The sequence below is a fragment of the Lichenostomus cassidix genome, chromosome 3 (genome assembly GCF_008360975.1).
Source record: "Lichenostomus cassidix isolate B80296 chromosome 3, HeHo_3.0, whole genome shotgun sequence".
NCBI lineage: Eukaryota > Metazoa > Chordata > Aves > Passeriformes > Meliphagidae > Lichenostomus > Lichenostomus cassidix.
The window spans coordinates 24,189,108-24,204,388 of record NC_139483.1 but is presented as its reverse complement, the minus strand read 5'-3'; the positions used below and the strand labels follow the sequence as shown (position 1 = coordinate 24,204,388).

The window sequence follows — 15,281 nt, the reverse complement described above, 5'->3', positions numbered from 1 at the left end:
TCTTCTCCCTCTCCTTCTCTCCCTTGCCCTTTCTTTTTGGATTGAGGGGTCAGAGAGGTTCAATTTGGGTATTGAATTACAATGCTGGCACTATTTTGGAAAAGAAAATGTTGACTGAAAACCTGAATCCTTTTTTTCTTGTGTTTGGCACAGTGTAAAAGTATATGGATGCAACTGCATAGCCAAATTAAATGGTATCAAAAGCATGGTAGCTTTAAAATTGTAGAGCTATGTGGCAGACTGTTTAATCTTTTACCTGCTGTATGTGATATAATAACATTGATATATGTTTGAGCAGCCTTTTGGGATTTTACATATCAGAGAGACTGTGTATTTTGAAATTTAATCCTCATGAAATATTTGACATCCTGAATGGGATAATTGACAAAGGGACACTAATTAGGGAGTTGTAATTCAGAAGGTTCTGATCATGTACTTTACACTGACATATATATTGTCCCCCTGGTAACGGTGTTAATGGTGCTTAGACATGTGCATCAAGAAAAGAGAGCATACTCCTGGGAGCTCTGGAAATCAATCTCCTATGTAATGCCATTTTATAGTGCTCTAGAAGGAGCAGATTTACACATTTTTCCATTTATTAAGCTGATCGTACATAAAATATTCTGGCTTTGAAATAGTTTGACTCAGCTGGTGTTTTCATTCTTAAAAATCTGCAGTGAATAATATTTTCCTCTGAAACTGAGCTTGTCTCTAAACTGCTTTGCATTTCTTAGCGTTCACTTGAAATCTTGGGTAAATCTATTCTATTCAGCTAAACTGAGTCCTGTTTACCTTAGGCAGGAATTATTTCATCAACCCCTGAAATGCAAAACCTGTGGCAATAGAGAAAACTCAGTCTTGTGACTGCGCCTCTGACCTAAAGGACAAGCTTTCTCCAAGTATGATTTCATTCAGGTAGTGAGAGCAAGAGCTGGATTAAGAAACAAAAAAGATTGGCCTTAGGCAAGCAGGTGAGCTCAGTTTTTTCTGTTTTCCCCCTGGCTTTGTGATCATACTATGCACATAATCAGGCTGTCTGCTTGCCCCAAACAGAGCATTCCTTTATGGCATTTCAACAAATCCAAGAGCTCTTGAACTCATCGTAGTAGACTTTTCAAACTTTCTGCATGATCATATGGCTTAAGTCAGGAAATATTTTTAAAGCACTCATTTGCTATATGGTAAGTGAATACAGAGCCTTGTTAGTTAATACTGCTTATGGTGCAGTGCTCTAGCACTGCAGAAAACTGAAAAGCAAAGAACAGGCTAAAATCCAGTTCAAATTGCTGGAGTCTGGCAAAATGTATTTACCAAATCTAAAACCACCTGGGGAATACTGATCTCACTCTTGAAAAATGTGTAGAGGGATTTTTAACTTTTTCAACATTAAGCATTTTTTAGGTCTCCTGGTGTGCAGCTTATACAGATGCTGGCTCTTTTTGCAGTACAGCATGTCCTCTGATGCTCGTGTTTGGACATTGCTTCAGCAATGAGTCAGAGTTCCAGCTATTGTTTCACTAACATCAGTTCCTGCTGTGCTGGGGGTTTCCCCTCTCATCTCTTTCCCAAATTATCAGCCACACTCAACTCTCTCCTGTTCATAAAATCCAATGGGAGGCCCTGGATTGGGCTAGGGTGGCTACAGTATACTATTCATGCAATTCTAGCATTGCATCTACCCTGCAGAAGAAATTTATTTCCATGCCTGACCTGGGAACCCAAGAGCTCTGAGGCGGCAATGAGAGAACAGTCATTACAATACAGTGCAGACAGCAGCACTTTGCCAAAGACGGCGCTTGGGTGGGAGCACCTCCTGTCATCAGCATCGTGCAGCTCTGTGTGGCTTCTCTGCAGAACAGTCATGCTGTCATTTCAGGAGTTCACTTGGGGGAAAAACAGTGGCAGATAGGCTTAAAACTGGTAAGAATTACCAGTGTACAAAAATCCGTGCAAAGTGTGGGGAAAACCTTTTGCTATTTAAAAAAGTACAGAGAGCAAGAGAAGATGGTGTGTACTTGGAAACAAGAAACCAACCACGTTGTTCTACAGCAGCTGGATGGGAGTGGAAGGAGATGAGGGCATCAACCCCTTATGTCCTGTAGCACCAGGACATGGAGAATGGGAAAAACGAACATGTAATGTACAGACTAAGCCAATGTTGTAAATGTGTCTGAGTCACCACAGCCACCTGGGCTGGAACCTGTTATCATTTGGTCTAATACTGAAGGTTTATAAAACCAGCCTTTCTCAAAACTGAACTGTTTATGACAGATGTCATCTGTGCAACACAAACGCCACTGTGATAGGACTTGCTCTCGTGAACTTCTCTGATACACCTAATCTCATCTAGGCTAACGAGAATAGCCATTACATGTGTTCAGAAGTGTCCTTGACTTATGGCAACGCCCACATCTCATATGGTTTCAATCTTCCCTGCATGTGGATATTTCCAGAAGATTTTTTGAAGTTGTTTTTAAACTTTTCAAATTTGTTTCTTGTGGAAATACTAAAGAAATCATGTGTATGGTATTTTCTCTTAATAATGGTACTTAAATCAGCTATTTTTTATATGTCCTTAACCTTGCACCTCAGCAGCAGACTAAAATTCATTCATTATTTAATGCTATCCTCAGAGATGGGCTAGGAGGTAGAAGGAGTACATGTCCCAGTCAGACTGAAAAGTTGCTTGGTATTTTGCTTCATTTGTGATGCTTCAGCATGAGGCAGGCAGATTTCCAATTTAAGTGCCTTTGCAAACATTGTTGGTAAATTCTGACAGTAATAAATATGATTATTCTTCTTGAGTCTTAAACTTTCCACAGGCTTTTTTGATTTTGTGCTGCTTACAGCCCTAGGACCCTCAATATAAGAGAGAAAAATGCTTTATTAAAACAAGCTGCTATATAAAATGTGTGCTTACTCAGCTGGAAGCTACTTGGCCATTTCTGCTGCTGGTCTCAAGTTCCAGAGCTGCAGATGGAGTTGGGTTAATATAACATAACTTTCCCAAGAGCCTGCAATAGGACTTGATGTGTTTTCTGCTACATAGCCTCATCTTCCAAATTAACCTGGAGACAAATGGGATCTATTTATTTGCTACTTCTCTGAGACAATATATTTGGCTGTCATAGTAGTGTCTGCTTTGTATTTTGAGTAAAGCTGGCTCCCTAAGGAGCTGGTTAACAAAGACCAGAGAATACCCTATGTGCAAAAAAAAATCAATGCCACCCTTGAGCATGCAACTTGACAAGGAAAAAATCAGCAGAAAAAAACTGAAAAATCTTGTGAGAGAGGGCATGTGTGCCTGATCTTTGGTTCAGTGTCTTCTCCCTGTTCTCTAGGCGTGTGGCATTCAGTTGTGAGTAAAGAATCAGAGAGAACCTGAAAAACAATAGCAGCAGTGTGGAAATCAACCCATATACCCACACTCCCTGAGTGCTTCCAGAAGATGTGGCAAATTCCATTGATGGAAAAGCTGATTCATACATTCTCCCTACCCCAAAAATGTGACAAACAAAACCACTCTAGTATATTTAAAATCTGTCCACTGACTATGCCAGGTATTAACAGGCCATATCCTTGACCATACTTTTATCAGGAAAGCAAAATCAAGTATTTGAGAATAAAGCTTCATGAAGAACAACACAGTGGGGCAACAAACAGATCAGCTTTTAACAGGACTGACAGTTCCCATTCCTCCTCTTCATTACTCTGTGAAGATAGACAGAAACAGCAGTAGATGTCAACTTATTGACCTGCTAGATCTGTTCTGTTATTCAGGCTGTGATGCCAACAGTTCCAGTTGTTACTGACCAGGCATCCACCTGGAGATGCTTGTGCACCATGCCTCTTGTGTCTGTAAAAGAAGGGAGAACACTGTGAAAATGAGGTTGGGACGCAGCCCCAAGCACCAAAGTCAAAGCTCATTCATGCTAAAAGTTGGATTCCTGCTGCCTTCAGTGGATTTACTTTTTGTTTTGTTAAATAGGTGTCTGTATTTCTGATGACCCTGCTTTTTGGTAAGAGGGAAACTGCATTCACAGAGGCACACTGTGATTCAGAACCTTTAACAATGAAGTAGCACAGGAAGGTAACTTTTCTCAATAACTCCAGCTTGCATGAAACAGAATATATTGTTGGCATTACACCTTAGGACAAACCAAAGCCACTGCAAAGATGCACAAAACTTACAGATGAAAATATGCACCTGCTGTATACAGACCAGCTTGTTGTTGGTTCATTCAACATTCCAAACTGAGTTTTTCATTAAAGCTGAAAACATCAGTGGGTGAGTCCCCAGTTCCCTGTGGCTGGCTTGGCATCTGCCCAGTGTGCTTTATGGCAGCTGCTGCAGTACCGACCAGGCAGCTACTCCTCAGGAAGACCACAGCCTCCTCCCACCTGCTATTTACATCCCCACCCATTCAGCTCCAGGCTTAGGCAGGGGAAGGAAATGGTCTCACACTACATGTGCCTACGTGACACGGTACGGTGTGTTAGAAATAAATCAAGTGGTTTGCTGAGGATGGAAGTTACCAAGAGCCCCTGATCAACTCTGACCAAGCCACACTGGGTCTTCAGCTGCATGTTCTCCACGGGTGAAGGGTGCAGGTGACAGGACCAAATCAAAGTAGCAGTGTCAATACAAAATTGTATTAAAGCAAATGATTTTGAGAGAAATAATTGAAAAATCAAAAACTTTAGGAAAAACTCCAGAGGTGACATTGTGTGCTTGAAAATTTTAGGGTACATTTGCTCTTCTCTGTGCATGAATATTGGTCCATAGGCTGCTTTTTTAACCAGCAGTGGTGATGGTGATGAGGTGATTGTCATTATTTTCTGATTGCATTTCTTTAATAAGTCCTTAGACTTTTACAGGTGATGAAAAATGTCAGTAACAGCAACATCAAGAAAGATGGAAACCAGTACCATTGCATGTTTTTTTGTAATGTGGGGAGCAGACGGGACTTTCAGCTTTTTAGAAATTGTTTTAGAAGTCATATTAAAAACTATTAAAAAACCTCCCAAACACCCAAACCAGTGAAAACCTCAGTATTCAAGGAGATAAAAATACAGCTGTAAGTGACATGGTTTGGTCTGGGTTACTGCAGGAAGTCAAAGAAGGCAGCTTCTCTTCCAGCATCTAATAGCTGTGAAAGAACAAGGTGTGAAAGATAAGTGGAAAAAGCACAAGACTAATTCCTTTGAGATAGTTATTACTCCTCCTCTTTTCCATTTCATTTGGAATAAAAGAGAGTCAAACAGACTTTTCTGTTGTGTTCACATTTGCTAACTGTTTACAGTTCCCTGTTAATTATCTTCTATATTTTAATGAAAGAAAATCTCAAATTCTTTGTTTTAAAAAGCTTACATTTGCTACACCAAAGAACTGATCAAGTTCCTAGCTTTCAATCCAAAGCAGGATCTTTCAGAGATTTGAAGAAAAAAAGAGCAAACACCAAAATAGACTTTAAAGTGCTGCTCATGCTGATACAACATCAGATAGGAAATGAAAGTTTAACATTTCAGCTAGGGAACATTTCTTCAGCTTCTAGGGCAAGACAGAGTTGCTCAGGAAGTGTGGCATTTTGCCAGAGCAGGGAGCCTCCAGGAACTGAAAGATAACAGTGCTGGTGACCCTTTGCTGCCTTTGACCAGCTGGAGAGAGGGAGGCAGGCACTGGTGTGTGCACTGCTACGTGAAAAAGAAACAAGAGTGCATGAAAGCTGCAATATCAGCATTAGGCTGGGAATGTGCGTCTTTGCTGGTGGGAATGTAATGTTTCCAGGGTTAATTTCTTTTCCATACTGTTGTTTTATAGTCTACATCTGCAATGATACATTATTTCTTCTCTAGAATTCTACCTACATTTGTGCACTTTCCTGTGAAATGCAGTGTTATGTGATCACACAGAGTGACTACTGCAGTTGATGGGATCTGTCCTTTAAAATTCCTTAAGGAGTTTAAAAGATGTGCTCTGGGGAGTTGGTTTCTCCCTTTCCACTGTAACTAATGGAGAACATAGAGTAAGTAAGAATCACAAATGGGAGTTGTAGCATTTTGGTGACCCAGACAGGGTAACTTTTCATTCCTGACTGGATCTGCTCTGTGAAGAGATCTGAACTGGGTGACAGGGACCAAGTGTGTGGTGATTCCACTGACTAACTGTTGGATACCTGATTTCTGTACTGGCTGAGTTGGAGGGAAGGCACCAGGGCTGTCCCTGCCACCACTACACACAGGCCACAGGCTCCATGCAGCCTGTGAAGCAATGGGTTGCCTTGCTGGGCAGCACAGAATCATCTTGGGACTTTTGCTCCTTTTGTCTACTTTTGCCTCTGGATTGTTGGGCTAGTAAAAGAAAAAAAAAAAAAAAAGAAAAAGAAAAAAAAGGAGAAGAAAAGAAAAAAAATCAGATGCAGCTAAGAAGAATGGGAAGTTTAAGCTGTTCACATGGTGTTATTGCAGATAGGTTCACAGGGCATGTGAGGATGGGAATATTTCAGTTGGAGTAAGAAAAGAAGAGCCAAATGTTCAATGGAGAACACATGCTTGTTTAACTTGCACTGTGCTGACACACAGTGGAGGGCTCCACAGTACCCTTTCTAAAATTCCCTCCAGTCCTCAGTAAGAAAAGAAAGTACAGATTTTGAGTACAGAGGGGGCACTCAGCAACCCTAGAAGGAGCAGCAGCTGTTGAACCAGCTACAGAGAGGGCTAACCAGAAAACACTGAATGCTGAGATCAAACAAATGAGAATGAATCAAAGAACCAGCAGGAGACAAACAAGGGGATGTAGCCCAGTGTGCTGCCTTGAACTCAGTTCTCTCTTAATCCATAGTGACCTGGGTTTTGTCCTAGAATAGGAAGTTTTCCCAAAATATTATTACCCCTGGATGGGTATTTGATTCCATTTCCTCAATTTTTACTGAGGTATGCTTATTTGTATTACTGAGAAAACTTGTTTTCAACATAATTTTACCTCCCAAAAGTTATTACTAACCATACTGATACATAATTTTATTTTCGGCAGGGAAGGGGCAAATCCACTACTAGTAATTGTTAAGCACTTCTTATCTGTATTTCCTGGGTAAGAATTCCAGAGCATGGCTTCTTTTGAAACTCTTCTCACCTGCTTGGGCATGATGCTGCTAGCTTAAATGTATTTCTTTCTGTTTTGAAACAAGCCACGTGAGAGGATACTCCTAATGCTCTTGGCCAAATTGATAGTGCTATGTCCTGCCCTGGGAGTCATGAGCATTTGCTGTGTTCCTCAGAGATATGTATTTGCAATTAGTCATCCATACAAGGAGACTGTTTAAGACAAGCCTTTCCCCCAAAGCAGTTAATTCTTCAAAATGAAAATAATCAGATAATGAGTTCATTTCCTATTTCACATTTAATGCCAAACATTTTTGGGTAAACAAGATATGCTGGCAGAGTTCTGCCCTTATTGTATGTTTTTTATTAACTGGGAAACAGACAGTTGATTCTTATCCTCTCTATCAGCTCAAATAAATTACACATATTTTAGAATGAGAGACTTGTGCAAACCGGCTGGTTGGTTTCAATGCAGGAGCCCATCAGCCAGTCTGTGTAAACTGCACCCAGGCCCTGCTAGCAAGAAATGAAAACCTATTAAGACCCAGCCTGGGAATCTCCCACTCAGTGGAAAGTTTTACCACAGTAACTCATATTCCTGCACCATGAAAATAAGTAAGGCAGTAGGGAGTCTATCCCTGGCAGCTTTGCCAAATCAGACAGGAGCAGTGTTGGAGCTGCTGTGCTGTTCCTGCTGACAGCTCCTTGGGAGAGCAAGGGAGCCCTGCCCAGTGTGGGTGCTCCACTCGGCTCCACACAGCTCCTGAGCTGATGGAAGCACCTGCTGTTCACAGTGCAGAGGTACACTGCCAGGTATCCAGGGACTCTGTTTTAATGGGCTTGCAGAGAGAGGTGAGAATATAGGAAAGAATGGGACCAACAAAAGTGTTAAATACTGCTCTCTCCCCCTGGAGCTCAGCTTTGGTCAGTAGACTTGCTGTGAGGTTACAGACTTGCCAAGGAGAACAGAATCTGGCTCAGAGTCTGGAGTCCCCAAACTGGTCAAAATTAATACTTCTTTCCAGACAGCAGAAGCTGAAAAGAGAGAAGTTGAAAAGATTTATTTGGAAGTGGTTTTTATGACTTACCCTATGTCTAAAGCATTTAAAGAAGATTGTTCTTAAGGTGTCCCAAATTTTAGCAAGAGGTCAAAGGATTCACAGTAATTTCTAATTTTGATCAATGAATGCCTATTGGACAAATAATATTCTTCCTGTCTGGGCACAGTGAACTTCAAGATGCCATGAAGAGACCAGCCATTCATAAACAAAGCAAAACTGTTTTCCCTATTGATCCTTTATATCAGCTTAGCACTGAGGTTGATGCTGTTGTTTCCTGTCCAAACAGAAAAAAGGTAAAAGCAATCTCTCTGCTAAAAAGCTCGCAATCTGAACATGCAAAAGGAGTCAGGAGATGAACACAGACAAGAGGCAGGAGTAACAAGAGAGCACTATGGATCAGCCCAGCCCTATGGATCAGCACAGCCTTAGCCAGCAGTTCAGGTTTCAAGTGTGTATTGCAGAAAATGAGCATTTCAAGGTAAGGTTTGAAAGAGCAATGAGTTTATTTGTATAGAGGTTTTTCTACTTTTTAAAAATAGTGAGAAACAGTGTCAGAGAAAACAGTTTATCTGAATGCAGATGGCATTTTTAGGAAGGCGTAATTGGCCCCAGAAGTCTCAGATTCATTTTTTGGACAGAAAAAAAGATCAGTAGAGGTTATTGAGATGATTGTTTTTTCTGATCTGCAAAATAACATCCATGACAACGGAGGGTGTATCAGAGCTATATAGGTGCAGCTGGAGGAAGACTTTGGCTCTGGTTTGCAAACTAGACAAATCCCAGCTTTGACAACTTTGCTGTATATATCTTCTGAGGACCTATTAAACAGCAGTAACCTGAGATTTCGCTGGGGTATGGAGCAGAGGGAGTCTGGAGTTCACAAAACAAAGCCAATGAACATTGTGATTTCTGGGACAAGCAATATTTGCAGCATGGGCTCCAGACAGGAGAAGCTGGTGTGTTGGTACCATGTGACTGCAGGCAACCTCAGCAGCACAGCTCCTGCTGTCAAGAGAATAAAGGAGTGTCTTGAGAGAACCACTCTTTTCCAATCCTCTCCTTAGAGGGGGAAAAGTGCAAATATTTTTCTTTCTGCTGTCATTTTGAGGGTGAAGCCACCATTTGGACTTTTACAACCCAGTGTTTAGCTTTCAGATGACAGAAATACAACAGTTGACAAGAACTCAGCCCTCATACATGCTAGTTAACACTTTCATGGCTGAGTTAAATGCTAGGAGACTCTAAGCTGCTTAAATAAGAATTTGGCAAATGACCACCACTAGCTTAACCCCCTGCCCAAATCTGAATAGATAAACATATGTATCTCTTCTCTTTCTTTTTATGGACCTTCTCAGTTTATTTATTTTTCTCTTTCAGTAAAAGCCTGATTTGGAAAGTTGTTGGAGGCTGTGTTTGCTTAAGGCTGGTAGTGTCAACCTGGATTGTCCAGTGTTAAGGAAAAAAATCTTTACAGAAAAAGAAGGAGACTTACCCTGTTGTGAGTCATCAGGAGCTGTGTGCTGAAGGAAGGAGACGTTCTTGGGGAACAAGTTACTGGCATGGGTCATCTTCAGGGGAGAAGCAGTGTTGCACTGTGGGTATGGTTTCACGAGGAAATTTGGAATGTGCTCTGTTTTCCTGTTCTCAGGAGGTTGTGGTGGATTGACAGTGGCACTTGTTTGTTGCAAAGTCTTGGGGCTGCTTCAACCACTTCAAGCCCTATACCTGATGTTTGGGTTTAAAGAAGTTTGAATTTGCTTAAATGTCTACAACTTTTCCATACAAACAATGATAGGTTCTGGGCCAGATACATAATCCAAAGGTGCTTTCTGTCAGCTCCTCTGAAATTTCTGGTTCATGGCTGTTTTCTCAGGAATAGTTTTGTATTCTGTTGGTCTCCAGTTACAGGAACTTTAGTACTATGTGGTTTTTCAAGGAAAAATAGCCTGTGGTGAAGGAACACTTAGAAAAGGGCCCAGCTTCTCTTCAGGATTCTTTGAGGAACTGCACTGCAAGAAAACAAAAATGTTACACCTGAGTGGAGTGATATTTTTCAAATGGATCTTATTGATTTACCATGTGGTTTGCCAGCCTGTTTCAGCTGTGAAGGGATGTTTGGCATGAGCACCCCATTTCATCACCTAGGAGGGTCACCACACGGTATAACAACATGAGCTATAGCCTTTTGTTTAATTCTATGCTCCTGTCACTCTAGTTTAATATGTATGAATTTTGAGTAGGAATAGCCCATTTAGACTAGTCCCTTGCCCTCTCCAAGGTCTGCTGTAGAGCAAATGTCTCCCCTCTCAGACTCAACCCTGAGAGGGCCTCCACCTCCAGCAGAAATGTCTCGGGACACGTGATGCGACCTCCAACTGAAATGTGTGGCACTGGTTTGTCCTTCAAGTGTGAAGCCAGTAAGGACTCTCTACCACAGTTTTTGAACACATTTCCAAGTATGGCAGGGTTCAGTGGCAGGCACATAATAGGGCTTTTGGCATGTATTATACTGTGCTCAACAACTCCACTCTCTGATCCAAACATGCCCACCAAAAATAACTTCAGTGAACAGCTTTTATTTTAATTATTCCAGTGTGGGACTCGTGAAGTTTTGCCAAAAATCTGGCTTGTAAAGCTTTTTGTATCTAAGCACAGAAACCCCTAGTGTGTAGTTAATCCCCCACTGGGATTTTCCTGATCCGGTCACAGGTCTATTCTGCAGCCTCATCTTTCTTTACCTATCACTTGCTGTCTCTCTTCACCCCACCAGCTCCTTGAATTCTTGCACTTTCTTGCTTTCTGTGACTGTTCTTTCCCAGCTACCCCCTCTAATGCTCTCTTTTCTCATTCAGCTCCACACTTAGTGGTTGATGGTGTTTTTTGGTGGTTCTGCAGTAGTTCTGATATCTGCAGGAATTTCAGTAAGTGAACTCCTTTCTCCCCCCTTTATTCTCTCTGTCCAACCTACTACATGGCATAATAATGAAAAACCTGCACTTTTGCCAACATCTTGCAAACCTGCCTTTTCCTATATGATCTGTTTCATTTCATCGCTGAGGCTGTTTTCTTCCAATCTCCTTCCCTTCTTCCCCATGTCATAAATTGTAAAGGAAACATAAAAAAAAAGGGAATATCTCTGTGGTGTGGTGAGATGAGCTACTGGGTTGTGCAGAACACTTCCAGGCCCTGAGAGGGCTGACTGTGGTAGTTACTCTCATCTCTGTGTTGGATTATTTATTTAACCTTTCCTTCATCAAACCCTAATTTGCCTTGTGGGGAAACACATGCAATTTAGGATACTACCATTTAAAGATGTATTTTCTGTTTTTTGCAAATAACCTCAGAGAGTTAATAAAATGTTCCTCTAAAAATATTAAATGAGAAGGAGAAAAACAAAAAAAGGTTTGATATGATGTTCACTTTAGGTTAGGTTCATTCCCTAAGTACGCCAAAAGAGCAGGAAACGGCGGAACTTTCTAGAGCAGGATAACCTATAGCATGATGGTTTTCAGCACAGGTGGGGATAAAACAGATTCAGATGCCTGGAGGGAACTGAGCCCAGCTCTCCTGCAGTCTGAGGGAGTGTTCTGGTTGTAACTCGATTGCTTAAAGCAGCTCTGGCAGCAACACCCACTTCTTTACTGTTTTGGTGGAGGAGGTCTGGATAGCAGAGGAGGAGGACGGTAATCCCTGCATTGAGATAGGTGACCAAATTCCAGAGAGGCTTAAGCTAATTCTGATATCTTGTGCATTTCCTAATGGCTCACTTGAGCAGCTCCTGCTCAGTCTCCTGTTTGGGATCTAAGCCTCTGGATCCCAGCATGCAAGCACTCTCCTGGAAGTCAGGAGCTGCAGTTTGCAGTGATGTAGGGCCTAAAGATTGCTTGTGTCCAGAACAAAATATTTATCTGTATTTATGTAAATGCTGAGCTTTACAGGGTCTGTGCTTGGTTACCTTTTTAAGTGCTGCTAAAAATAACAATATGGACATTGTGACATTTATGTGCAGCATTCATATAACATCTGTTACAACATCTATAACATCGTGCTGGAATTTATAGAGCAAAACCATGGGGAATGTCTTTGCACCAGCTAGGGAGAGACAAGACATACACTTTTGAAAGAATCCCTTTGCATTCAAGATACTTTCAAGCTACTGCTTGCTAGCATGCTTCTCTGTGTTTGACTCAGCCTGAAACTCAGTATATAATACTGGCATTTTCATTTTGTCTCACATTTGGACTGTGCTCTGGTTCTGCTACTGTAAGTTTCTGTGTGTATGCAATGGGGAATATAAAATAGGGGATTTTCGAAGGTCTGGAGGTCCTTCAGTGTCAAATTACTTTCGGAATTCTACTTTAGCATTTCCATAGGGCCCCCAAGTATTCTTGGCAGTTTACAATAGGCCTTGTCCCAAACCATTTGAAATACATTTCAGATGTGCTGAGAATAATAAAACTAGAAGAAGGGAGAAAAAAGGTATGAAATAATCCAGGATATAGTTAGAGGATCAGTGATTATACAGGTACACTTTATTTTATTTTTAAGGCTTGGATGGAAGAAAACTTCATTTTTAATTATTTTTTATTGACTTACATTGTGGCAGTGTGAGGAATGTTTCTAGAAATCCGATTTGAATTAGAGGGTTTCACATGAACTCTGACTGCTTTTGAAAGAAAGAGTTGCAAACACTAGACTTCATTATCCTGTAGAAAGACTAGAAACAAAATGGTTTATTCATTTTCTTCTCATCAGCTACGCTTTTCCAAATCTACCGATGAATTTGCCCATCTGTGATTGAAAATATAGATAACTGGGAAACTTTTGCCTTATGGTTAGTGTAAAGAAAACAGAACAAAAAGTTCTGCTTTAATATAAGAAAAAGGATGCTGCAACTTTTGAGCAAGAATCAGCCAGAATCTGTTTTTAAAAAAAACCCTTACAAACAGAAATGAAAAAAAAAAAAAAACAAACCCTGAAATAATCGAGAAACTTCTACTTAAAAATTTAAAACTTTTAAAAAACAACAACCTTGGATCATGTAGATTTGGTGCCTACTCACTGGAATGTCACCAAATCTCCCTTGTTTTGCTTGGGCCTCACTCAAACATAACTGGCCTCAAGCTAGTAAGCAAGCCAGCAAATGTCCTGGCTTGTAAAGAAATCTGATCCAACCCTGTAAACCGAACCCAGCCTAAGAGCAGTGGTGAGAGGAACATATGGAAAATTAATGACAGATAATAGAATGGTGGGACAGACTTAAATAAAAGATTGTTGTTGAGTTTATGCAACAATGCCAGCTAATGGTTTTCTGAGTTAAGAAAGTTATAGAGTTATCTGAGCAATGTTTTTGACTTTTCCAGCACTTAAGCTCTAGAAAGGGCTGCTGTGTTTCTCTTGTCCCATTGCACGTTCTTAATTGATACCTGTAGCTGCTGGATCAGCTGCAGCAGCACTTTGGGAAGTGCAGAGACCCTGATCCCACCTGTTTAAATAAATGGGAGCCTCAGGAAGAGGAGTGCATTGGAATTTCCTTGGGCTCAAACTGGGCATATCAGCAAAAGCCAGGCTGAGAGCTACAAGCCTGCCCAGGCACTGGGAGGAGGAGCTAAGGGTGCTGTGTGTGTTTTCTTTTTCCCTCTGCAGACCTCCAGGCATTTTGCAGAGATAAGCTGCTTTGTGATATAATGGCACATATGGGGAAACAGTCCCAGGGAGCTCATAATTTCACAGCCTCTCTCTGGTGAAGGAAATGGAAATTGAATGAATGGAAAGAATGATTTTGGTGAAAGAGTATGTATTTCTGGAATACGCAAATGATGGCCTGGGATGCTCATTTAGGGAGACTTTGATATGTGATGCCATGCAGTAGCTATTTTGTACCAAGGTTAAAGTGATTCCTTTCCCCCTATTCCTCCACATTTGTTTTACTGAAGACAAGCTAAGATTCTAACATTCTTCCTGCCTGGACCCGAAAATGTCTCTCAGTCCTCCCTGGCTGCATCCATCCTGCTGCATGAGCAAATGCTGAGGTTGATTTGCCCACTCAGAGACCCATTAGGGCCAAAATTTGTGCAACTGTTCTGTTCATTCCGGTGTTTTAAAAAAACTCTTATGCCATTCAATATACTTATGTTTTCTTCCTGAACCTGTTGCTTCTGGGCCAACACAGGGGCTCAAAGTCTTTCCCAGAAAAGCATTGGGGAGGCTCTGGAGAGAACCAGGCTCACCTCAGATTCCTTTAAAGCAGGCACTGAGTGTCTCTGGTGTCAGCTCTAAGCTTCTCTCCTTGCTCAACGAAGAGGAGAAATGGATTTTCCAATAAAAGCTGTTCAGGTGACCTCTGCATCTTTATTAGAGTTCAAAGAAATATCCTGAAATTGGTGTGTCAATGATCTGGTGAATTTGGTAGCTTACTTTAAATAGATAATCATATTAGACTACCATAAGGACTCATACTAAACATAAAAGTTGATGTCTATAAAACAAAACAAAAAAAAAAGATAGCTGACTTGTATAGGACAAAATGAATATGTACCACACAAATACATAAATACATGTTGTATGTACACATACACAGTGGTAGCTGTAATACCTGTAGTGCTGCAGAAAGCCTTAATTATGTGTGTGGGGTGATTTCTCAGGCAAATTTTTTTTTCCCTGAGAAGTAACTTTTAAGCCACTTCACATGGCTCAAAGACTGGGAATTGGTATCAGTGGGAAAGGGAAGAAATGAGAAATGTTTAGAAATACCAATGTTTCCAAACATAAATATTTCTATTTCTGGTTTGATAAACCTGTTTTAATCCCTTTGGGTTCCTGTGGAGGAGTAAAACAGCCTAAAGGTAAGACTTATGATGTAAAAGGGTGTTTGCTGTGACCTTGCCAAACCTATGAACTGACCAAGAGAGGTGATGGCTCCAGAGTGCACAGAGCATGTTTTGCTTTTCTAATGTCTAGAAGATTCAATACATCTGAAATATAGCAAGAAAATTTCCTGCAGGGCAGTGGAGATGTCCTACTGACAAGAGGGAGCTGTATTCTTTTCTCATCACCTCATAAACAGTGGGGTTCTGACTGAGGATGTTAGGTAATGCTTGCCACATACAGAACTCA

General features: G+C 41.0%; 1 protein-coding gene across 1 annotated transcript in view; it reads left to right on the top strand.

Annotated features, from left to right (window-relative positions):
• Nucleotides 1-15,281, top strand: part of LOC146439296 (uncharacterized) — a 223,307-nt gene that overhangs the window by 184,756 nt on the left and 23,270 nt on the right. The window contains exons 7-10 of the mRNA XM_085054974.1: nucleotides 801-974; nucleotides 3,992-4,093; nucleotides 8,452-8,643; nucleotides 9,543-9,763. The gene's annotated coding sequence lies outside the window, so the exon portion shown is untranslated. The remainder of the gene's footprint in view (nucleotides 1-800; nucleotides 975-3,991; nucleotides 4,094-8,451; nucleotides 8,644-9,542; nucleotides 9,764-15,281) is intronic.